Source organism: Artemia sp. Qi Xiang Cuo, chromosome 12, assembly GCF_049724085.1.
Source record: "Artemia sp. Qi Xiang Cuo chromosome 12, ASM4972408v1, whole genome shotgun sequence".
Taxonomy (NCBI): Eukaryota; Metazoa; Arthropoda; class Branchiopoda; order Anostraca; family Artemiidae; genus Artemia; species Artemia sp. Qi Xiang Cuo.
Window position 1 is genome coordinate 7,199,097 of NC_142805.1, and position 25,930 is coordinate 7,225,026.

Below are 25,930 nucleotides of genomic sequence, written 5' to 3' on the forward strand. Positions count from 1 at the left end.
TTATACTCGATGTTATAGAAATCGGGTGTATATAAAGAAAATCATTGGTTCAGGGCATATATTTATTAGTTAATTGTGTATTTATTGTGAATTCTAACACAAAACAGGTGTTATGTGTTATATAAAGAGATATCTGAAGGGATTCAGGGTAATATATTAATAATCAATTAGGTGTCTGTGCATTTTCTTGCAAATCTAGAAGATATATTCGTGTAAAACTACAGAAGTTTATTTCACTATTTAAAATTAACTTAAACATTTACTTACTGAATCAATCAATGGTTTATTATTACATTTGATTAAATATTCTTGCAGCAGACATCTTTAGTATTGTTTAGTTTCTATTTTCTCAGATAAAGATTGATTATAAATACATAGGATACCAAGCTGATAAGACAATATCAGGTGAATTACTGAATATATCAATTTACATTTAATGTTTGTTGTTATAACTGAAATTTTGTCATTTGTCAGATATAATAAATTCATATTTGAAATTGACTTGTTATTAATTTGCTATTAGAACAATACTATTTTTGATTCAATGTTGTCTGCTATGTAATTTTCTGACAGATTGGACAATTGTTAAAGTACACATAAAATGTTTTTTTTTACAGTCGGTCATGGCGATTTCCACATCCACACGCAGTAAATAGGAAGTGTACCTGCTTGGTTCGGCTTTGGAAGATCTATATGGTTCAAAATTGCCATCGATTGGTGATGTTCTCAGGCTCTAAGTCACAAAGCTGAAAGTAGCCAAGACTAAACATGAGGCAGCAGTATCAGTAATTAAGGACGTTCAAATGTTCTGGGAGAAAGCCAGAATACCCATGCGCCGGAGTCATCATGCAGTTGCCCAACTTCAAGTTTTAGTGCAGAGATGGGAAGGGTTGAAGAAAAACAAAGCAAGAAGGACAGCAACTCAGATAGCCAATGAGGAAGAATTCAAGGAAGGTTTCAATGATCTCTTTGACGTAGCTCACCAGGAAGCGTTACAGCTCATCAAAATTGAGGAAGACAAGCAATTCTTGTTGGCCCAGCGGGAAAAAGGAAGGTGAGGGGTTATGGCAGGGGTTGACATTTCACTTACAAAAAAGGAGAAAGTACAGGAAAATAAACAAAAAAGCCAGTTTCACATGAAGACGAAACAGCAACTTGGACATAGCAAATCTGGATCGAACTGTGTTGTTGGATTCTTCTGATTCGTCTTCTAGTAATGATGATGCAGACATGGAAGTATTACAAAGAATCGGCAGTGAAGCCAGCAAACACCCATTTACACCAAAACAAAAACGTGTAATAACTAACATTTTAACTCCTGCACTCCTGTCATCCCTAGACTACACAAAGACAAGTAAAAGGCAAGCAGTTCTTATCATGCCCTCAGTATTTCACGCAACAGGTCAAAATGTTTCGGATTTCAATATAAACAGATCATCTATAAGACATTACCGTCAAAAGCATCGTGTCATACTTTCATCTCAGTTGAAGTCTGATTTCAATCCCCAGAAGCCAATGGTTCTTCACTGGGATGGAAAGCTTATGGAAGACCCCACTGGAGATGAAAAAGTTGAACGACTGCCGATAATTGTTTGGATCTGGAACAGAGCAGCTGCTTCGTATCCCAAAGCTGGCTCCTGGTACTGGTAAAGCCATGGCAGATGCAATGATGGACAATGTCTGACTGGGGCATTGTAGACAGCATCAAGGCTCTCACCTTTGATGCAACATCAAGCAACACTAGCTAAATGAATAATGCCTGTACTCTGTTTGAACAGCATCTTGGTAGAAGTGTTCTGCATCTTCCATACAGACACCACATCCATGAATTAATGCTGGAAGAGGCATTCAGCATCACAATGGGACCTTCGAGTGGCCCAGACATCCAGCTGTTCAAACGGTTCAAAGCCTTTTGGCCAAACATTGTATATGCTGATTACAAACCTGGTGTTGAGGTTCCGGTCATTGCTGTTGCTCTGGTTAATGCCCTGGATGATATGTAGACCTTTCTGACTGATCAGCTGGATATTTGTAACAAGCGTGAAGACTACCGGATGCTCCTCAAGCTTTCCCTGCTGTTCATTGGTGACCTTGCGGCTCGTGGTATGATGTTCATGAAACCAGAAGCTCTTCATCGTGCTCGTTTCATGACACGACTGATTTATGCATTGAAAATATACACGTTCAGAGATTCTGGCTTCAAGCTGACAGATCGTGAAATCACTGGTCTGGGCAACTTCTGTGCTTTTGGTGTAGGAAGTTATGTTAAATCGTGGTTCCTTTCTCCTTAGCCAACAGCAGCACCAGCCAATGATTTAATGCTTCTGAAGAGTCTCCTCACTTGTGGATCGCCAGCAACAACTGGTGCACTGAAGAAACTGTGTGGGCAGCTGTGGTATCTTAGCGAAAAACAGATAGGATTGGCATTTTTTGACAGGGGTGTTGATGCAACTGAAAAAAGAGCAATGGTCGAAGCACTCTGCCATGAAGGAACGGAGGGCCCACCGAAGCTCATCACTGTGAACAAAACTACAGTCACCAACAAGAATCTACAGGACTTTGTTACACACAATGCAAGGAGCTTCTTCCATATCCTTTCCATTCCAGATAGTTTCTTGTCTACAGATCCTGAGACCTGGGTGGATAATGAATCCTATGTGAAGGCTGAAGCAATCGTCCGAGAATTATGAATAGTGGATGACACAGCCAAACATGGAGTTGCCCTTATGCAGGACTACAATTAATTGCTAACAAAAAATGAAGACCAGATGCAATTTGCTCTGCAAGTAGTTAAAGAGCATCGCAAATGTTTTCCTGATTCTAAAAAGTCAACAATCCTTCAAGGGCTAGCCACAACCTCTGACAGCCCAGGCTCAGCATGACTTTGTAGTGTGTAATTTTTTATCAATTACCGAAAGATACGCTTGATATTTGCTATGCCATTGACATATTTTAACCAGTCATTATGATTGTTTTAACAAACTAATGTTTGGATGAGTTTAGTATTGATTATATCTAATATGTCCTCATTAAATTTTCTTTGCTGAATGAATTTCCTAAGTGCATCCGAAATTATGTTAAACTTTGTCCAAGCAGAAGTATAGCAATTGTATGCTAAACTTCACTTGAATTGAGCATACCCTAAACATTGACCAATTTGGAAAATTTTTTGCCCATGTTGTTAACTTTTGATGTAGACAAAAATGGCAGGGTGGGAGGTTTATAATTCTGAAGTGAAAAAATAAGGACCACCCTAACACACACACACCGAATGTGCAAATATAAAGCACAAATTTGTTTCTAAAGTATGTTATTTGCATCACATTTTGTGATATTTCATCAGGATTCAGCATCAGAGAAACATGTTCTACTTAGATGAAGAACTTGAGTGTCGGTGCTATAACAAATAAGTACCCCCTGTTTTTGTATGTAAATAATTTGTGAAACCACACTGGCTCATCATGGCGAAAAGAAAAAAGACAAGGATAGTCACAGCCAGTGAAAAAAAAAGAATAATACAATCCAAATATTTGGTCGAGACCTTCACTGAACCGTCCTCAGCGTTAAATTAAAAATGCTTAAAAATCTTTAAAATGAAATTCAAAAATAAAAATAAAGTTATCAGGGTGATAACCTAGACCTCTTCATTTTGTTTGATGACGCCCCTATCATGGTCGCCGTTAAAAGTCTCATGCAAGTTTTTAGGGAGACAGTTGAAACTATATGCCCATAGAAATTGCCTTTAGTAGAGATACTGGGGAAACTTGGTGGAATATTGGTAAATCCGAGTCTGTTGCCAGTAGTGATTTAGCTAGAATCCATCCCTTTAAACTAGCAGCAATCCATAGTGGTCATTAGACCAAATAATAATGAAAATATAATTACCCAGAACTTAAAAAAAACTTTCGTGGAGCATCTAAATAATAAAAATAAATACACTTCCACACTTACTTCAACAAAAATAATTGAACAACATTCAAATGAATGTATAAGAAAAGAAGGGTTTCATTCGTCTGTCTTTGAGCTCTGAATTGTCCAGAATTCTTGACCATTGTTTTGACGGATCTCAAAGACAACATTTTTGCAAGCCGAGAATTGTGATGCGTGAGTTGTGCAGTTATTTTACGCTGGTTTACGACATAAGTTATTTTTCTTGGCTTTAAGAGTTTAAAACGGAATTATTTTAAAGCTGATTTGCGAAAATACAAGCACCCCTGAACATTTCTGCTCACTCTTTCTCGACTCACATTGTTAATGATGTTTTGCATTTTCACAACATGAAAAAATTGTCAAAAAACACTGTTTTCCAATGATTATGGTTTACCTATTTCTAATGATCTTTGTGAGGCCTTTTCCTTCTTTTTCATAAATTTGGCAAATTTTCTCAGACTGGTAACTTTTGATGTATAACATTGAACATAAAAAACTTTATATAAACTGAATCAGAATGACAATATAATTCTTTTAATGTTCTCTTGTTATGCGTTTTTAGAAGTTATTGCTACTATTGAGCCGTATCGCTTCTTACTTACAGTTCGGTGCCACGAATTGTTTAATATTTCTTATCACTCATTAGCGGAAATAAATTTACTGTATTGTTAACTAATACAATACAGACAATAGTTCATATATAACTAACAGCATTAGTGATAAACTTGGTCCTCTCAAATAAGCAAAGCCTGAAATAAAGAACCTTTTTTTGTCTTTTTTTTTTTTTTTTTTTTATCCATACTCGGGCACTTCGTATGAAAGGAGTCGTCGTAGAAACTTCGAAAAGGGCTCATTCGATTGGAAATTGGAGTGGCTAGGGCTCTTTTTATTAGTCGAAAGTGATTGGAGGGCAACTAGCCCCCCCCCCACCACGCCCATCATTCCCCCAAATACGTCCAATCAAATTTTGAGATAGCCATTTTGTTCAGCATAGTTGATTTCCAGATAGAAGATATCTTTTTGAGGAGGACACTCCCCCACAACCCACGGGGTAAGGGTTTTAAGTTATGCCCTGAGGGCATATAAGGTATTTATGGAAGGCGTTGTCGTAGAGACTGCAAAAAAGGCTCATTCGATTGTAAATTCAAAGGGCTAGTGCCCTTTTTAATAGTCGAAAGTGATTGGAGGGCAACTAGCCCCCCCCCACGCCCATCATTCCCCCAAATACATCCTTTCAAAATTTTTCGATAGCCATTTTGTTCAGCGTTGTTGATTTCCAGATAGAAAATATGTTTTTGTGGAGGACACTCCCCCACGACCCTCGGGGCAAGGGTTTTAAGTTATGCCCTTGGGGCATATAAGGTTTTATAGAAAGCGTTGTCGTAGGGACTTCAAAAAAGGCTCATTTGATTTGAAATTCAAAGGGCTAGTGCCCTTTTTAATAGTCGAAAGTGATTGGAGGGCAACTAGCCCCCACGCCCATCATTCCCCCAAATACATCCAATCAAAACTTTTAGATAGCTATTTTGTTCAGTGTAGTTGATTTCGAGATAGAAAATATCTTTTTGTGGAGGACACTCCCCCACAACCCTCAGGGCAAGGGTTTTAAGTTATGCCTTGGGGGCATATAAGGTTTTTATAGAAGGCGTTGTCGTACAAACTTCAAAAAAGGCTCATTCGATTGGAAATGCAAAGGGCTAGTGAACTTTTTAATAGTCGAAAGTGACTGGAGGGCAACTAGCCCCCCCCCCCCCCACACTCATCATTCCCCCGAACACATCCAATCAAAATTTTGATATAGCTATTTTGTTCAGCGTAGTTGATTTCCAGGTAGAAAATATTTTTTTGAGGAGGACACTCCCCCACAACCCTCGGAGCAAGGGTTTTAAGTTATGCCCTGGGGCATATAAGGTTTTTATAGAAGGTGTTGTAGTAGAAACTTCAAAAAAGGATCATTTGATTGGAAATTCAAAGGGCTAGTGCGCTTTTTTATAGTCGAAAGTGGTTAGAGGGCAACTCGCCCCCCCCCATGCCCATCACTTGCCTAAACACATCAAATCAAAATTTCGAGACAGCCATTTTGTTCAGCGTAGTTGATTTTCAGATAGAAAATATGTATTTGAGGAGGACACTCCCCCACAACCCTCAGGGCAAGGGTTTTAAGTTATGCCCTGGGGGTATATGAGCTTTTTATAGAAGGTGTTGTCGTAAAAATTACAAATTAGGCTCATTCGATTGGAAATTCAAAGCGCTAGTACCCTTTTTAACAGTCGAAAGTGATTGGAGGGCAACTAGCCCCCTCCCCCACGCCCATCATTCCCCCAACCCAGCCAATCAAAATTTTGAGATAATCATTTTGTTCAGCGTAGTTGATTTCCCGATAGAAAATATGTTTTTGAGGAGGACTCTCCCTCACAACCCTCAGGGCAAGGGTTTTAAGTTATACCCTGGGGGCATATAAGGTATTTAATGGAGGCGTTGTCGTAGAAACTTCAAAACAGGCTCTTTCGATTGGAAATTCAAAGGGCTAGTACCCTTTTTAATAGTCGAAAGTGTTTGGAGGGCAACTAGCCCCCCCCCCACGCCCATCATTCCCCCAAACACATCCAATACAAATTTTTACATAGCCATTTCGTTCAGCATAGTTGATTTCCAGATAGAAAATATGTATTTGAGGAGGACACTCTCCCACAACCCTCAGGGCAAGGGTTTTAAGTTCTGCCCTGGGGGTATATAAGGTTATTATAGAGGGCGTTATTTTACAAACTTCAAAACAGGCTCATACGATGGGAAATTCAAAGAGCTAGTACCCTTTTAATAGTCGAAAGTGACTATAGGGCAACTAGAGCCCTCTCCCACGCCCATCAGTCCCCCAAAAACATCCAATCAATATTTTGAGATAGTCATTTTGTTCAGCGTAGTTGATTTCCAGATAGAAAATTTGTTTTTGAGGAGGATACTCCCCCACAACCCTCAAGACAAGGGTTTTAAGTTATGCCCTGGGGGCATGTAAGGTTTTTTATAGAAGACGTTGTTGTAGAAACTTCGAAACAGACTCATTCGATTGGAAAGTCAAAGGGCTTGTACCCTTTTTAATAGTCGAAAGTGATTTGAGTGCAACTGCCCCCCCCCCCTCACTCTTTCATTCCCCCAAACACATCCAATAAAAATTTTGAAATCGCCATTTTGTTCAGCGTAGTTGATTTCCAGATAGAAAATATCTTTTTGTGGAAGACACTCCCCCACAACCCTCGGGGCAAGGTTTTTAAGTTATGCCCTGGGGGCATATAAGGTTTTTATAGAAGGCGTTGTCGTAGAAACTTCAAAATAGGCTCATTCAATTGGAAATTTTAAGCGCTAGTACCATTTTTAATAGTCGAAAGTGATTGGAGGGCAACTAGCCCCCACGCCCATCATTCCCCCAAATACATCCAATCAAAACTTTGAGATAGCTATTTTGTTCAGCGTAGTTGATTTCCAGATAGAAAATATGTATTTGAGGTGGACACTCTCCCACAACCCACAAGGCAAGGGTTTTAAGTTATGCCCTGGGGGCATATGAGCTTTTTATAGAAGGCGTTGTCGTAAAAGCCTCAAAACAGGCTCATTCGATTGGAAATTTAAAGCGCTAGTATCCTTTTTAACAGTCGAAAGTGATAGGAGGGCATCTAGCCCCCTCGCCCTCGCCAATCATTCCCCCAAACACATCCAATCAAAATTTTGAGATAGCCATTTTGTTCAGCGTAGTTGATTTCCAGATAGAAATTATGTTTTTGAGGAGGACACTCCCCCACAGCCCTCAGGGCAAGGGTTGTAAGTTATGCCCTGGGGGCATATAAGGTTTTTATAGAAAGCGTTGTCGTAGAAACTTCAAAACAGGCTTATTCGATTGGAAAGTCAAAGGCCTTGTTCCCTTTTTAATAGTCGAAAGTGATTTGAGTGCAACTAGTCCCCCCCCCCCCTCACGCCCTTCATTCCCCCAAACACATCCAATAAAAATTTTGAAATCGCCATTTTGTTCAGCGTAGTTGATTTCCAGATAGAAAATATCTTTTTGTGGAAGACACTCCCCCACAACCCTCGGGGCAAGGTTTTTAAGTTATGCCCTGGGGGCATATAAGGTTTTTATAGAAGGCGTTGTCGTAGAAACTTCAAAATAGGCTCATTCAATTGGAAATTTTAAGCGCTAGTACCATTTTTAATAGTCGAAAGTGATTGAAGGGCAACTAGCCCCCTCCCCACGCCCATCATTCCTTCAAACACATCCAATCAAAATTTTTAGATAGCTATTTTGTTCAGCGTACTTGATTTTCATATAGAAAATATGTTTTCGAGGAGGACTCTCCCCCACAACCCTCAGGGCAAGGGTTTTAAGTTATACCCTGGGGGTATATAAGGTATTTAATGGAGGCGTTGTCGTAGAAACTTCAAAACAGAATCATTCGATTGGAAATTCAAACGGTTAGTATCCTTTATAATAGTCGAAAGTGATTGGAGAGCAACTAGCCCCCCCTCCCCACGCCCATCATTCCCCCAAAAACATCCAATACAAATTTTTAGATAGCCATTTCGTTCAGCATAGTTGATTTCCAGATAGAAAATATGTATTTGAGGTGGACACTCTCCCACAACCCACAAGGCAAGGGTTTTAAGTTATGCCCTGGGGGCATATGAGCTTTTTATAGAAGGCGTTGTCGTAAAAGCCTCAAAACTGGCTCATTCGATTGGAAATTTAAAGCGCTAGTATCCTTTTTAATAGTCGAGAGTGATTGGAGGGCAACTAGCCCCCTCGCCCTCGCCAATCATTCCCCCTAACACATCCAATCAAAATTTTGAGATAGCCATTTTGTTCAGCGTAGTTGATTTCCAAATAGAAAATTTGTTTTTTAGAAGGATACTCCCCCACACCCCTCAGGGCAAGGATTTTAATTTATGCCCTGGGGGCATATAAGGTTTTTATAGAAGGCGTTGTTGTAGAAACTTCAAAACAGGCTTATTCGATTGGAAAGTCAAAGGGCTTGTTCCCTTTTTAATAGTCGAAAGTGATTTGAGTGCAACTAGTCCCCTCCCCTCACGCCCTTCATTCCCCCAAACACATCCAATCAAAATTTTGAGATAGCCATTTTGTTCAGCGTAGTTGATTTCCAGATAGAAAATATCTTTTTGTGGAGGACACTCCCCCACAACCCTCGGGGCACGGGTTTTAAGTTATGCCCTGGGGGCATATAAGGTTTTTATAGAAGGTGTTGTCGTAGAAACTTAAAAAAAGGCTCATTCGATTGTAAATTCAAAGGGATACTGCACTTTGTAATTGTCAAAAATGATTGGAGGGCAACTAGTCCCCCCAACGCCCATAATTCTCCCAAACACATCCAATCAAAATTGTGAGATAGCCATTTTGTTCAGCGTACTTGATTTCCGGATAGAAAATATGTTTTCGAGGAGGGAACTCCCCCACAACCCTCAGGGCAAGGGTTTTAAGTTATGCCCTGGGGGCATATAAGGTTTTTATAGAAGGCGTTGTTGTAGAAACTTCAAAACAGGCTCATTTGATTGGAAAGTCAAAGGGCTTGTACCCTTTTTAATAGTCGAAAGTGTTTTGAGTGCAACTAGTCCCCCCCCCCCCTCATGACCTTCATTCCCCCAGACACATCCAATCAAAATTTTGAAATAGCCATTTTGTTCAGCGTAGTTGATTTCCAGATAGAAAATATCTATTTGTGGAGGACACTCCCCCACAACCCTCGGGGCAAGGGTTTTAAGTTAAGCCCTGGGGGCATAAAAGGTTTTTATAGAAGGCGTTGTCGTAGAAACTTCAAAACAGGCTCATTCGATTGGAAATTTAAAGCGCTAGTACCCTTTTTAATAGTCGAAAGTGATTGGAGGGCAACTAGACCCCCCCCCCACGCCCATCATTCCCCCAAAAACAACCAATCAAAATTTTTAGATAGCCATTTTGTTCAGCGTACTTTATTTCCCAATAGAAAATATGTTTTTGAGGAGGAGTCTCCCCCACAACCCTCAGGGTAAAGGTTTTAATTTATACCCTGGGGCATATAAGGTATTTAATGGAGGCGTTGTCGTAGAAACTTCAAAACAGGCTCTTTCGATTAGAAATTCAAAGGGCTAGTACCCTTTTTAATAGTCGAAAGTGTTTGGAGGGCAACTAGCCCCCCCCCCCCCCCCCTCATTACCCCAAAAACATCCAATACAAATTTTTAGATAGCCATTTCGTTCAGCATAGTTGATTTCCAGATAGGAAATATGTATTTGAGGAGGACACTCTCCCACAACCCTCAGGGCAAGGGTTTTAAGTTATGCCCTGGGGGCTTTGAGGTTTTTAGAGAGGGCGTTATTGTAAAAACTTCAAAACAGGCTTATACGATTGGATATTCAAAGGGTTTAGGCCCTTTTAATAGTCGGAAGTGACTGTAGGTCAACTAGTGCCCTCTCCCACGCCCATCCTTCCCCTACAAACCACCCATCATTATTGTGAGATAGCCATTTTGTTCAGCGTAGTTGATTTACACATAGAAAATTTGTTGTTGAGGAGGATTCTCCCCCACAACCCTCAGGGCAAGGGTTTTAAGTTATGCCCTGGGGGCATATAAGGTTTTTATAGAAGGCGGTGATGTAGAAACTTCAAAACAGGCTCATTCGATTGGAAAGTAAAAGGGCTTGTACCCTTCTTAATAGTCGAAAGTGATTTTGAGTGCAACTAGTCCCCCCCCCTCACGACCCTCATTCCCCCAAACACATCTAATCAAAATTTTGAAATAGCCATTTTGTTCAGCGTAGTTGATTTTCAGATGGAAAATATCCTTTTGGGGAGAATATTCCCCTGAAAACCTCGAGGCAAGAGCTTTAAGTTATGCCTTTGGGGCATATAAGGTTTTTATAGAAGGTGTTGTCGTATAAATTTCAAAAAAGGCTCATTCGATTGGAAATTCATAGGGCTAGTGCACTTTTTAATAGTCAAAAGTGATTGGAAGGTAACTAGCCCCCCCCCCACGCCCATCATTCTCCCAAACACATCCAATCAAAATTTTGAGATAGCCATTTTGTTCAGCGTACTTGATTTCCCTATAGAAATATGTTTTCGAAGAGGGAACTCCCCCACAACCCTCAGGGCAAGGGTTTTAATTTATACCCTGGGGGCATATAAGGTTTTTATAGGAGATGTTGTCGTAGAAACTTCAAAACAGGCTCATTCGATTGATATTTCAAAGGGCTAGTACCCTTTTTAATAGTCAAAAGTGGTTAGAGGGCAACTAATCCCCCCCCACGCCCATAATTCCCCCAAACACATCCAATCAAAATTTTTAGATATTCATTTCGTTCAGCATAGTTGATTTCCAGATAGAAAATATTTATTTGAGGAGGACACTCCCCCACAACCCTCAGGGCAAAGGTTTTAAGTTATGCCCTGGTGGCATATGAGCTTTTTATAGAAGGCGTTGTCGTAAAAGCTTCAAAATAGGGTCATTCGATTGGAAATTTAAAGCGCTAGTACCCTTTTTAATAGTCACAAGTGATTGGAGGGCAACTATCCCCCTCCCCCACGCCAATCATTCCCCCAAACACATCCAATCAAAATTTGAGATAGCCATTTTGTTCAGCGTAGTTGATTTCCAGATAGAAAATTTGTTTTTGAGGTGGACACTCCCCCACAACCCTCAGGGCAAAGGTTTTAATTTATGCCCTGGGGGCATATAAGGTTTTTATAGAAGGCGTTGTCGTAGGAACTTCAAAACAGGCTCATTCGATTGGAAATTCAAAGGGCTTGTAATTTTTTTAATAGTTGAAAGTGACTTGAGCGCAACTAGTCCCCCCCCCCCCCACGCCCTTCATTCCCCCAAACACATCCAATCAAAATTTTGAAATAGCCATTTTGTTCACCGTAGTTGATTTCCAGATAGAAAATTTGTTTTTGAAGGGGACACTTCCCCACTTCCCTTAGGGTAAGGGTTTTATGTTATGCCTTGGGTGTATATAATGTTTTTAAAGAAGGGTTTGTAGTAAAAACTTCAATAAAAGCTCATTCGACCGCAAATTAAAAGGGCTAGTGCTCTCTTTAATAGTTAGAAGTGATAGGAGGACAACTAGCCCCCCCCCCACACCCATCATTCCCCCAAATACATCCAAAAAATTTTGAGATAGCCATTTTGTTCAGGGTAGTTGATTTCCAGATAGAAAACATATTTTTAAGGAGGACACTCACCCACAACCCTCAGGGCAAGGATTTTTTTATGCCCTGGGGGTATATAAGGTTTTTATTGAAATCTTTGTCGCAGAAACTTGAAAAAGGGCTCATTCAATTTGAAATTCAAAGGACTAGTACTCTTTTTAATAGTCAAAAGTGATTTGAGGGCAACTAACCCCCCTCTCTCGCCCACCTTTTCCCCAAACACAACCAATCTAAATCCTGAGATAGCCTTTTGAATAAACGATGTCGGTAGTTTCGAATATTAGGTGCTTAAAATTAACAAACCATCCCCCCAAAGCGTTCGGGACAAGGGTGGTGATTTATATTATGGGGGCATACGAAGTTTTTATTTATAGCGTTACCACCGAGATATCATACAGAACTCATTCAATCGGAAATTCAAAGGACTTGTGCCCTTTATAATAGTTAAAAGTGGTTGGATAGCGACTAACGCCCCTCTCACGCCCATCATTTTCCAAAACACATCCAATCAAAATTTTGAGATATCTATTTTGTTCAACATAGTTGAAAGTTCTAGAAATTAGGTCTTTTAGGATGATAACCCCCTCAAAGCAAGGGTTGTAAGCTATGCCCTGGGGGCATTTAAGGTTAATATTGAAAATTGTTGTATATGATTTATAGAATAGATTTTAGTCTTCCTCAAATCCAATTTTTTTATGTTTAAAAACTAAATGTTGACTTGAGATTTAATCAAAATGCACTGTGATAATGCTAATTCCCAATAAGGCATCTCAGCAGTATCCCAAGAATGACTGAGGGTAATATGTTTAAACGTTCGGGGCTACTTCTGCTCTTAAAATTTAACCAAATCCAAATAGCGTAAGTGTATCCAAGCTATCAAAGAAAGTAAACAGATTTTTTTGGCGAATGTTATCAAGGTTTCCATTACAGGTCAACTAGAGGAGTTATGAAACTAAATGAGACACTACTATTTGTGTCCAGATTTTAAAAGGATGTATGTTGTTAAAAAGTACTGAAATTTTTCTCTAGCATACAAATAGCAGGCCAAACTAAAAAGTCTTAAAAAACGAAAAGATTTAAAGTATTATTTTCTTTTCCCCTTAAAAGACTATGTTAATATAAAACGAACAGAAATTAATTAAAAAAACTTTTTCCACAAAATAAGGTTTTCAAGGAAATGTAAAGAACTCCGTTAAACAAAAAATGAGCAAAACTAAAATCAAATAATCTACCAAGTGTGAAACTACCACAAATCAGCATCGACAAGTAAATAAAACCCAAAACGAATAGAAATTAACATAAGTTTGGCGCAAAACCCCAAAGCCTCCCCACGGCGAGGACAAAATTTGACCTCAGCTGAAAAAAATATAAATGACTCGCTATTTTCATTTGAACATACATATACTGATATTAGAAATGATAATGTTAATATTATTTGATTTATTAAAGTTATAAAAGTAAAAACATTTATATTTTTTCAGTAAAGTGCAAATTTTGTTCTGGCCTAGGACATTTTTATATGTTTAACATTTTTTTTAAGTTTCAACTTTTTCAAAAAAAAAATTTGCGCGAGTTATGCAGTTTATTTGACGCTGGATTACGACATGAGTTATTTTTCTTGGATTGTGCGTGCTTTAAGAGTTTGAAATGGAATTATTTGAAGCTTATTGATGAAAAGACTCCACAACATCCCTGAACTTTTTGGCTTATTATTTCTCGACTCACAATACTAATGATGCTTTGCGTAATGAATTTTCACGATTCAACAAAATTGAAATATTCTTCCAGAGACACTGATTTTCAATGGATATGATCGATCTATCTTTAATTTTCTTCGTGAATTTCTCCGGACGAACTCACTTCGCCACAATTTTGTGATAATTTTTAGAAATATGTTGTTCTTTTTCTAGCATAAATACTATTTCGAACTTTATTATGTTCCGTTCATTGACATATGTTTTCATTATTTTACAGTAAATGGGAGATGAAAGTTTAGGAACTTTTTAATGCAAAAAGATCTCAACTTGTCTTTTTAGTAGTCTAGCCTGGAGGCTTAAGGTTGAAGCAGCAGCCTTATAAATTCTCAGAGCTATAGCTATGTGGGATCCGAGAGCCAAAGAAATGTAGCACTCAACTCACATTAAGGGGTGCCGTTTTAAGACTACTAGAAATATTTTTCTTTGTAAGAATTTAGGTTCATCAAATAGAACCAGATTTTAACTTTAGAATTAAATATGTAATTCTTAAAATAGAGATTTGTGCTAATAAGCCATGCGATAGAGTATATGTAAGTAAAAAATAAATGAAATAAGACTTTGAAGTTGAATAGATCTAACAACTTTTTTTTTATCAAAGAATAGTCAGCCCAATGACCTGTATAATTTAGTTCATAGCTTAAATGAAGATAAACTCCCCGATCCCAACTTCGTTTTAAAGGGTTGGTGCCAGCATCAGGAATGGGTGGTGTTCAGCTATTATTTCTTGGCTCTCCTGGAGTATCTATATGCTTATAAATAATTCTAACGTTATCCCCGCATAGTTTAGATTTTTTGGGTTAAGGCCAAACGTGTCCCCTCCCTCCTCTACAAGATTTAAAAGGGATTGTTGAGGGGAAAGTTGAGCTAAATAAAATTCACATTATGTTTATACAGGTTGTAACAAGGGCGTATCAGTAATATCTTAAGAATAGCGTTAAAAAAATTGAGGGGAAAGTTTGAACAAAATAAAAACATGCTTTATGTATGCAGGCTGTCAAAGGGGCGTATGAGCAATATCTTAGTTTTAACCTATCAGTTTTCGTGATCTGTGGGCTATTTCGGGGTGGTTTTTGTTATGAAGATATTTGTTCTGGTCTAATTTTGTATTATCTAAATGGTAATTATTGCTTTATGGCCTTTGGAAGACGGGTGTTTATTATGAAAATATTTATCCCACCAGTAAGCCTTTCATCTATAATGTCATTTAAGTAAAAACACAACTTTCCCTTATTCTACCTTGCCTGAGGCACCTGTTTGTTTTCATAGTGATTAATTCTCACTACAATGGCTATTAAAACCAATTAAAATAAGTTTTCCCACCATTTGATATTCTTGCACTTTGATTCTCCCACTAAGACCCTTCGATCTGGAAATCCCTGACCCCTCAATCACTGAATAAGCTCGGACATGATGGATATTAAATTAGTTTAAAGAAAAAAAAATTAAGATTAATATATGGGCCCATATTGTGACGGATCAAATAAACCTACCAGTATTGGGAATGAAGATCCCCTAACTACTGGTTTTTGAAATGACTAGGATTAGGAAATAAGAATTTAATAAAAGATCTATATAGCCCATGGTGAGCCGCCAAAAGAGCCTACTACCCAAAGGGAATGTAGATCCTTGTTGTCGACTTTCAAAATAAGCTTAATGACAAAACATTCAGTCAAGTAAATTCAATTGAAAAAGTATGCCAGTTATCATGGTGAAGTGAAGAAAAGACTGATGAAGGAGCATATCTACCCAAAAACTAAGAATTGACGCAGCATAAAATTTACCGGAAATAGATGACTTATTTGGTGAAGTATTAGAAGACAAATGACAAAACATATAGTGAAATAAATGAAATTGGACGAAGGAACTGAGGATTTATCCACCACTGGTGGTGTCCCTACCAAAATGAATTTTCCATCCAGCAAGAAGATTCTGAAGACATGCGCTTCATCGACATTCAAGATCGAATACCTTTGAACCTAAATACGCAGTAAATGCTACTACAGCAGAAAAAATCATTGAGAGGTTAAGAATTACCTTAGGAATAATGCCCAGAACACATTCAAGATGATAGAAAATCAAGTTTATGTGCTAAACTATCAGCAAGGTTTCTCTTAGCTCGAGATGGGAAGCTAAATCTCAGTGCTTCACTGCTGCCCTATATTGAAACTTTCTATAGAGGTGGATATATCCAGCAACTCCTATATCATATGCAGCGTAATAGCACTGCCTAAGTAAAGAGCGATATGGGCACAATGCCTGTTATTTTTTTTTGGGGGGGGGGGGCATTTGTATAGAAAGAGTTGTCGTAGAAGCTTCAAAAAGAGCTCGTTCAATTAGAAATTGAGAAGACTAGTACTTCTTTAATACTCAAAAGGAATTCTTGGGTAACCCCCTCCCACGCCAATTATTTCCCCAAATATATCCAATATAAATATTAAGATATCTGTTTTCTTCGCATGTTGAAAGGTCTGGAAATTGTGTCTTTAAGGACGAAAACCCCCCCCCCCAGGTTCTTATAGAAAGAGCAATCGTATAGACTTTGGAGGGGGCTAATGGGACTGGTAACCAAAAATTCTAGTGTTCTTTAAAATAGTCAAAAGTGCTTAGAGGGCAGCTCTTGGGGCATATAAGGTTTTTATAGAAAGCGTGGTCGTACAAACTTGGAGGTAGCTCATTGGATTGATAATCAGATTTTCTAGTGTTCTTTTTAAGAATCAAAGTTATTGGAGGTCAGACACCTCCCCTTCACACGCACAAGTCGAAATTTCCGATTTGTATCTGATAAAAAAGTTGAGATGGGCATTTGTTGTCGTAGAAACTTCGAAAATGGCTTACTTGATTGAAAATTGAAAGGGGTAGCGCCCTCTTTAATGCTCAAAAGCGACAAGCAAGTAACCAGCCCCCCCCCCCCTGACGCCCATCATTTTATTAATTAATTCCGATTCAAATCTTGAGAAAGCCATTTTTGTCGTGTAGTTGATACATCCGGCAATTATATCTTTGAGGATATGCACCTTCCCCCTAAGGCCCTCAGGGCAAGGGCTATAAGTTATGCCTCGAGGGCATATAACATTCCTATGGAAAAAAGGTAATAAACTGGGAAAACTGATGGTGAAGAGATAAAACTGGAAAAAATTATGGGGAAGAGATGATACTGGGTAATGAGGAGATCGATCATGTGAATGGCTTCATTAGCTATTTAGGCTAGTATAAAATTATTCTGAAGAATAGAAAGATATGTCTGTGACCCGAGATAGAATATTAAAAGTTAAAGTAATGGCAGAGAATAAAATCAGTTCTAGACGATTGCGCTCTGGAAAACAAAGCAAGATATATTAGATATTTTTCAAAAGCATTTTATACAGATTTTTAGATACCTGTAGAACTGACCGTATATTAAAAGGCAAGATTTACAAAAAATGTCAGTCTATTCTGCATTTTTGAACTACGATGAGAGAAAGGCTGAAATGGCTAGAACAAGTTCCATGAATGAAAGATAGCATATTGCTAAGGATTGTCCTTTTTGGCCAACCATGTTGGGCCAAACAAAAGAAGTTCGTCCCCAAACAGGATGGGTGAAAATCGTTAAGAAGTATTTAAAAAATTCAAAATTCTTGGAGGATGTAAGGAGGGAACCTTTGAATGGACAGGGATTGGTGAGGAGCGTGTGCACATGCTTTGGCCTGTGGCGGCCTGATGCTGAAATAAATTGTTACAAGTAATAGTAGTATGATCCGGTTTAGTTTTTAATCCAATTAATATTTACTTCAAATTCAAAACAAACTAATTACAGTCCCAGAAGAATTTACTAATACTCAATAATTCTCATAAATTTGGTCACACGCCTCTGTTTTTTCCAATTTGATGGTGATTGTTCATACGTTAATACAATTAAGTGCTAGTTAACCATATTCATAAAAAGTTAACTCATAATTTTATACGGAGTTAATTTTTAATTATTCCAGCTGCTAATTTTGTTCTCGAATGTAACAAAAAAGGATAAATTTATTTTAATTTTAACAACTTTTTGTATAAGCGGGAACATGCTCATAATTTGTTGAATTATGATCGCGGCTCGGAATGCATCCGAAATCGGCTCGGAATGCATCCGAAAATTTAACAATATATAGATGTTGGAATTCAAATCATCAATTTAAAATAAATGCAATGCGGAAAATTTAAGTCCAAGGAAGCTGGATTTTTCCTTTGTGCTTCAAAGGCGACCCTCTTTGTCTGGTGCCTGTATGTTTAAAATCTTCCAAAATAAGGATATTTCATAACCAAGCAGTGTGGCCAGATTGGCTTATTTTACGCCAAACTGGCTTATTTTGTTGGCGACTGGCGTGAAAAATTTTGGAACTGGCTTGTGGCTTAAAACTTGGCTATTTTTATTTTGAGCTGGCTTATTTCTTGGCGTGATTTACTTTTTTGAGAAGAATTTATATTTTCTGGCAATTCATCCGATTTTCGAACGAACGAATGCTCACGAAAGGTCAGAATCACGTTTTAACTCTATGGTCAAAATACGAATCTAACCGCGGCACTGCGGTGAAGTTTTCAAATCCTAAGAGACACGTGGCTTCGTAACAACAGCATAAAAAGCATTAGGCATTAAGTCATGGGGTTGAACTACAGCTGAAGGTACAGTATATTAGCTGTTACTTATTAGTATAGACTAACGCCGGGAATCAAACTCATAACAGACATGTTTGTCACATCTACAGATCCTGTTTAACTGTTTAGTTCATGTGAGTCGTCCAGGAGTCGTCATGCTGTTGTCATGTACACTCTAGCTATTTTCTATGGTTTGTATCTCTGTACAAACAGATTGGGTACACAGCCTAGCCGACTGGGTACACACCCCAATGCATTGGGTACTGCCCCCAATATATTGGGTACCCCCATACCCGTGTTCACTTTTTGTCTAGGCCTATTCTGAGAAAATACATTTATTTATATTTGAGGTTTTCTTTGCATCACTTCAGTTTAAATATGCTCAAAGGAAGAAGCAAATTGGTCATGGTTTTTCTCAGAATACATGCAAAACTGAAAATCATTATGGGGCAGTTGGGGAATTGTTTTATGTAATACCATCAACATAATGTACTACTTCATCCCTGCAGTAGTACCCCACAGGATCTGTACCTAAGAATTTGAGTGCTACACCCCACCATCAGGACTACATTAAACATGTCATAGGTCCAACTACTCTCTATATGGAGTAGGTCCTGCTTCGCTATATATGGGGTAGTACACTTGGTCAGTTGTAGTTCAAAATGCACGTGGAACATAACCTGTTTTTCATCACTAAAATGGTTACGGAGTACATTATATGCTGAGGATTGTGAATAAAAAACTTAAGCCCAACTGGGGATGGGGAGGGGGGGTACCAAATGCATTGAGTTTCGTACCTCAATGCATTGGATACCAGAAAATTGGGTACATGCCACAGAAAAATAGTTGGTATATATGTCTGGTTTGCAGCCGCATTTTTAGCAGTGATGAGCATCAGCTTGTGGCAGGAGCAGTATAAGTAGACAAGTTACCCTTGCTTTGATGTCTGAGTTCTTTGTTACTGTTGGTGTAGCCTAGGCCCATAGGGTAGCCTAGGGACATTACAACTTAAAGTAATAATAATTTACTGGCCAACTTTTATTTCATAAAGACAATACATTTATTTATATTTGAGGTTTTCTTTGCATCACTTCAGTTTAAATATGCTCAAAGGAAGAAGCAAACTGGTTATGGGTTTTCTCAGAATACATGCAAACGTGAAAATCGGTATGGGGCAGTTAGGGATATTAATTGTTTTATGTACTACCATCAACATAATGTAAGGGGCTTTCCGTATATGAAATTCTGTATATGAAAGCGGTTATGCCCTCCTCAACACCTCGCTCTTTACGATAAAGTTTTTATTGTTTATATAAAGAGTTGTGAGAAATTCAAACTTTAGCGTAAAGCGCGCGGCGGTGAGGAGGGTACACCCCCGCTCATATACGGAATGATTTCTGTTCGTTTTAAGTTTTAATGTCGCTCCTTACTTTCATTTTAAAAAACTTTTTTATTTATTTAAAGGTTGCGAAAGCGGGGGGTTTGGGAGGCGGCAGCCACCCAACTGTATCTCCTAATCCCTGTACGTTTTAAGGTTCAAACTTTTGACTCAGCCTCTTTAACTCTTTAGAAAACGTAGTTTTTTTTTCAAATAATAATACTAAGGCCCAATGTCCAGTGTGTGTTTCGTTGAGAAATCTTAACCCCATCTTGAGTTCTGTATGTATTTTAGAGAGGCCCTCAAATACGTCATTCAACCAAGAGTATCTACCATTAGGTCTCAACAGAATTTGATAACGATTAATAGCCAGTGGCCCGTTATTTTGCGTATGGGGGACCCAATCGGAGTTCGGGGACCAGTCATTAAAATCAACCAAGGAAGCACACTTGTACTTCTGTAAGGAGGCATACCACAACAGTGTTAATCGATCTTTGGTCCCAGAGAGGTGGGGAGGGCTGCGTTTTGTAGGTCATGTCCTAACCAAGGAACATGCAACATTTCATCCCCCTGTGACCTTTTCTTCCTGGGGAAAATCCTGACGGAAGTTTTGCCCTCCCCCCCACCCCCTCCCCGTGCCGGGTCAAGTAATGAAACAGAGCCGAAATACTCGGTTATGACACAGAGCAGAAGTAAGCACCAATAATTAATGATAATTTTATAGGAGTCACGTTAACGAACTTGGCTTCGCGGAAAGCGGAACTGGTCTTAGCTGCTCATGTAGCCTGTCACTCTTTGGTGAGAACAATCGACCATCTTTCTACTATCATCAAAAACTTATTTTCTGGGCTTATTTGTGAATCGGTGAGGCTAAAAAAACTATAAATGTTCAGCTCTCATTAAGAATATGCTTGAACCTGAAACCCTGAAGGAGATAGTGGCTGACATTGGAAATGATAAGTACTCTGTAATACTGGATGAGTCAACTGATGTCTCTACAATGAAGTTCATGTGTATTTGCATTCGATATTACAGCCCGAAGTTGAAAAAAATAGTGTGTTCTGCGTTAGGAATGGTTGAAGTACCATTAACTACAGCTATTATACTCCACGCAGAACTCACAAAATTTCTTGCAGAGTGCAAAGTACCTCTCAAAAACCTGATTGGTATTAGTACTGATGGGGCAAATAACAAGTGTGGCGCAAATCACTCTCTATTTACATTGCTGAAAGCAGATGGGTTACCCCACTTTCAGGTTTTCAAATGTGTTTGCCACTCTCTGCACTTGTATGTTTCCGAGGCGGTGGAAGAGTTGCCGAGCAACCTAGAATTTATGCTCTCGGAAACGTACAAGTGGTTTAGCGTAAGCCCGTTGCGAAGGGAAGCGTACGGCCAGATATATAGGCTGATGGAAATTCGCCCCTTAAAATTGTGGCCCCTTCAAGTTCACGCTGGTTGTCGCGATACACCGCAGTGTGTAGAGTTGATGAGCAATACCTCGAACTGACAACACATTTCCGCATCGCCAAGGAAAAAGAGCGGTGCTAAACACCAAAAACTTTGCACGAAATGCACAGTGATAAGCGCAACCGTGTATACATTGTCTTTCTGAAACCGCTATTGGCCGACTTTCAGAGGGTGAACATACTATTTCAACATTTGAATGCAGACTCATTTCGTCTGCTTCAAGAGCTGAAAGATTTGGTCATGTGCATCCTGTGCAAGATCCTTCGACCGTCTGCAGTTAACGTCAACCTTGAGTTTCTAATTTACTAACTTCCTGTCGACTAGGTAGACTTTGGGCATTTGTTTCTTTCTGAGCTCACCGAAGCTGATCTTCCAAGCGAGATGAAAGAAGAAATAAAGCTTCGCTGTCACGGCTTTCTCAAGACGGCTGCAAGGTCAGTTCTGAAACGTTTACCTCTTGCCACTGATTCCCTTCTGAAATTGAGAATTCTCTCTCCGACAATAAGTTTATCTCAGACTAGACCAAGAGTCACCGACCTACCTCTTAGTGTGATTCCAGTGACAGAATTTGGAGACAAGGAAAACTAGTGGAGACGCCTGCTTCAGGTTGACTGGAATGAACATTGTGGCGGAGAACTTCTAAAAGACTCCTCTGAGTTCTGGGTCCACGTGCTTCAGTTTCACGACCCTATTGGAGAGCCAGTCTTTCAGGATTTGGCAAAGTGGGCATTATCGTTGCTGAGTTTGCCTATCAACAACGCAGTCGTTGAGAGAGCGTTTTCTATGATGAACTGTGTAAAGTCAAAGCTTCGGAATAGAATGCTTTTACCAATCCTAAACACAATTTTGATTTTTCGACTGTGGATGTCTGTCAGTGGCCACTGCTGTTCGTCATTCGTACCATCGGCCAAAATGACTTCGTTCTACAGTTCTATATATTCGAAAAATGGAGCTGAAAATGCGTTTGACAGTGGATGATGTGGCAGAGCTGAAGCGCTTGACGCTGACAGGGAAGAAGATGAACTCAGTGACATCTTAGAGGTATCTGGTCAATCTTAAAGGGCTATGAAAGACGAATATTCTTAATCACCGAAAATTCCACCCTGGAGGATTTTTTTCCAAACTACCACTTTTTTTTAGTTTTCCCGTCATAAAGCGCCTTAAAAGGTACGCACACACTCAAAGACTGGCAGCGAAAGTTCGGACAGCTATCTTGCGCTAAGGGTCAATATAATTATGATAGGTTGTAAATTTCTGAAATCGATGAGTGAGTTGGCTCTCGCAGCACAGCAACAAAATTCAATTCTTAGTTTGTCTTACGTAAAAGTATCGAAATTCATAACGCGTGTCATTCCCAATCTGGCCCACGATACTTCCCATCCATGTTTAAAGTGGTGGAATGTTCGGACTTCGTGAAAATGTGGCTCATCAAACAGGAAACTGGAGATCCGTCCCAGCAAGAACAAATAAAGACTAAGAACCTTCGTCTCCCTATCTCGATACTACAACCATGCGGAGTCGAATAAAATACAGCTGATACCTGGCGAATTTGAGCAGAGGTGGAGCTGGCGCGGAACATTACAATTCGTTACCTCAACAACTAACTCTTCGCATTACAGCCCCGGAGAAGAAAAATTTAGTGAGAACAAGTGAAAGTGTTTGATTACACTTATTATACAAGCCTGGAGGCCTGCTACGGTCTTTTCCTCGCAAATGTGTGGCGGCGATGAGGGAAAGTAGACGGCCGTCAACTCAGTGCTCAGCCAGTTCTCAAATTGGCTCCAACTCCGCTCAGATTTTACGGGTTATCCAATAGTCAGTGCATGGACCAAAGACGGAGGTTCTACTCAGTCTTATTTGTTCTTGGTCCCAGGGACGTATTGTGGTGCGTGATAGCCAATTATGACCCTGGAATGGACTTGTGATAAAGACAAAAGTACGACTGTGTTCCTTGTGTACCTTTTGTAGCCCTTTAACGGCATTTTAGCATCGCATTTAGCATTGGGAAAAGGACTTTATTCCAAAGCTTTGACTTTACACAACGTGATTTCCATAATTATATGAATCTATATGTTATAATATCAAATGATCTGATTTTTTTTTGTGTATCTATGTGATAATAAACCAATGAAATAATGATTTTTTTTTGTTTTTGTCTGCGATTTTTTTTTGTTTACGGTCGTGATTTATTAATTCATAAATATTTACAAACAAAAAAAAATGGCTGGGACACAATTTTAAGAATTTGTTCTGGCAATAACTCTATTGCGCCTCTGACTGAATCGAAATGTTGACATTAAAACGCATTGGGTCACAGAGTATCATTATAGTAATCGGAGGTCCGACTCAGTGAAATTATGGGATACAGAAATTGCGGCGCACACACGGACAGTGCTCGAACTTACACTGAAGAAATCGAGCCGGTGGGCGTCCTCGTCAATAATTTCCCCGAACTGTTGGACAGGAAAGTAAGCACGGTCGAGCATTTTCTGAACATAGCGCGCGGAAATTTCTGTAAAGTCTCTAGAGTTCCACATGGGGTAGCGGTTTATTGCAATTCTACTAAATGCAGCCTCAAAATAATCTCTACACTGGAACTGAACTTCCGCAAACCAGGGAACGAATTAAAAGGTGGATAATGCCAGTAGGATCAAAGGGCCTGAATAGTGGTGAGTATTTCTATAAAATGGCTTTCAAAACTTGGACACCATTAAAGTACAGTTAGATTTTGGGCAAAAAATTGTCTGGCTTATTTTTGGCTTGTTTTTCAAAGGCTGCGGCTTACTTTTTCGTTCACGATCTGGCCACACTGTAACCAAGGCCCAAAGAAAGATGTTTGAATAAGTTAAATTGTTTAATAGAAATATATTTTAGATGCAATTAAAAATAGCATTCCTCAAATTAGGTGCTAAAATGGACATCCACCACATGGGCAATATGGGAGTAAAGTTCATTTTTGATGCAATTGGATCTTATATTTAGATTGAGGATGCAATTCTAGGTATATATATGCACATTAGAGGGGTGGGGGTATATATTCTTTGAATAGGCCTATATAGGCTCTAAGAAATTCATGAATTTCTTAGAAAAACTGGAAAAACAAGGAAAGAAGTGAAGATAAAGGCTCTCCCCCTGCAAAATATGTCAAGTAAGATTATTCTTCATATTATGGAGTAAGAATTGTTTTCTTAGGCTAATATGTTTCCTTTTGTCCAGCTGGGCTCCTAGGCTTAAAATACTGGTTGGCTGGCTAATTTAAAGATTTGTATATATATACACTGTCAATTTAGCCATCTGGTGGTACCCCATGCTAAAATACCTTCTTAAATTGCAGTTTATGGTCTACATCCTTTCCTTATCTATCTTATATAGGCTATCAAGTTTCTCAGGGTTTAGCTCTGATATGGAAATATATAGCCCAAACTGGAAAAACAAGCTACTGGTGGCATAATGCACTGAAAAACTTATAATTTGGGCTATATGTATAGGGAGGGGGGGATAAAGTACAGCATACTGAATGAAAAATGTGTTAGTCATGATTATTTGGTAAATTTTTGGCAGGTCATATTATAACTAAAAAATAAAGTGAACATACCACTCTATGTTGTTTTTTATGCTCTTATCAAATATAATAATTGCTTTTACCAGAAATTCAAATTTATCCATTCTCACCCCCTAACCAAACCTAGGTACCTTTCCCCCCCCCCCTAAACTCCCAAAACAATAGTTAAAATACTGTAAACGCATTGATTAACCAGGCTTTGCAATCCATTCCTCAATTGGAAATACCTGTTTGACTGGTTTCATTTAGTTTTGCCAATACAGTATATAGTGGTGTGTAACACATAATGGATAAGTACTGTAGGCTACGGGGGTGGGGGTGGTTAAATTTGAATTTTTAATAGAAGCAATTATTATATTTGTAAAGGGCATAAAAAAAGGCATCAAGTGGAATATTCACTTTATTTGTAAGTCAATACTATGAAGTGCCAAAAACTTACCATTTATTTTGCATAGTATGATGTAAGAAGTGTTTTCTTAATGTTTACTTAGGCAATTACCAAGGGGCCTCTTGCTAACTTTGAAAGTGGTTGAGCTAGGCATAGACAAATGAAACTATCAGTAATGAATCCAGGGCCAAAAATATACTTTGGGAAGGTACTATGTTGATCTTTTTCTGATTTCTAAGTCTTAGAAATTGGCCTACTTGACAGGTATGCCTATACCTATTGGAATTTTGACAAAACAACATTATACCATAATTTTCAGGTTTCAGTTTCTTTTTCTCTGCTTTTAGTTTTGAGAATATTTATTTATTTATTTATTAATACCAAGATACAGTAAGCTTTAACAAGCTTGTTGCACTAACCAATTATAAAAAAAGTCTATAACAATGTCAATGACATAACAAAAACATACAGTAACTGAAAACATTGAAAACAATATTACTGAAACATACAATAGCATACAAACTTAACTGAAACATATCTGTTAATAATTGAAACCTACCAAGAAGTAAGCCTACAAAATAACTGAAAACACTGTCACAAATCAGCTAATACAAAAGTAAAAATATTCTCAAAATGGATTGTGATA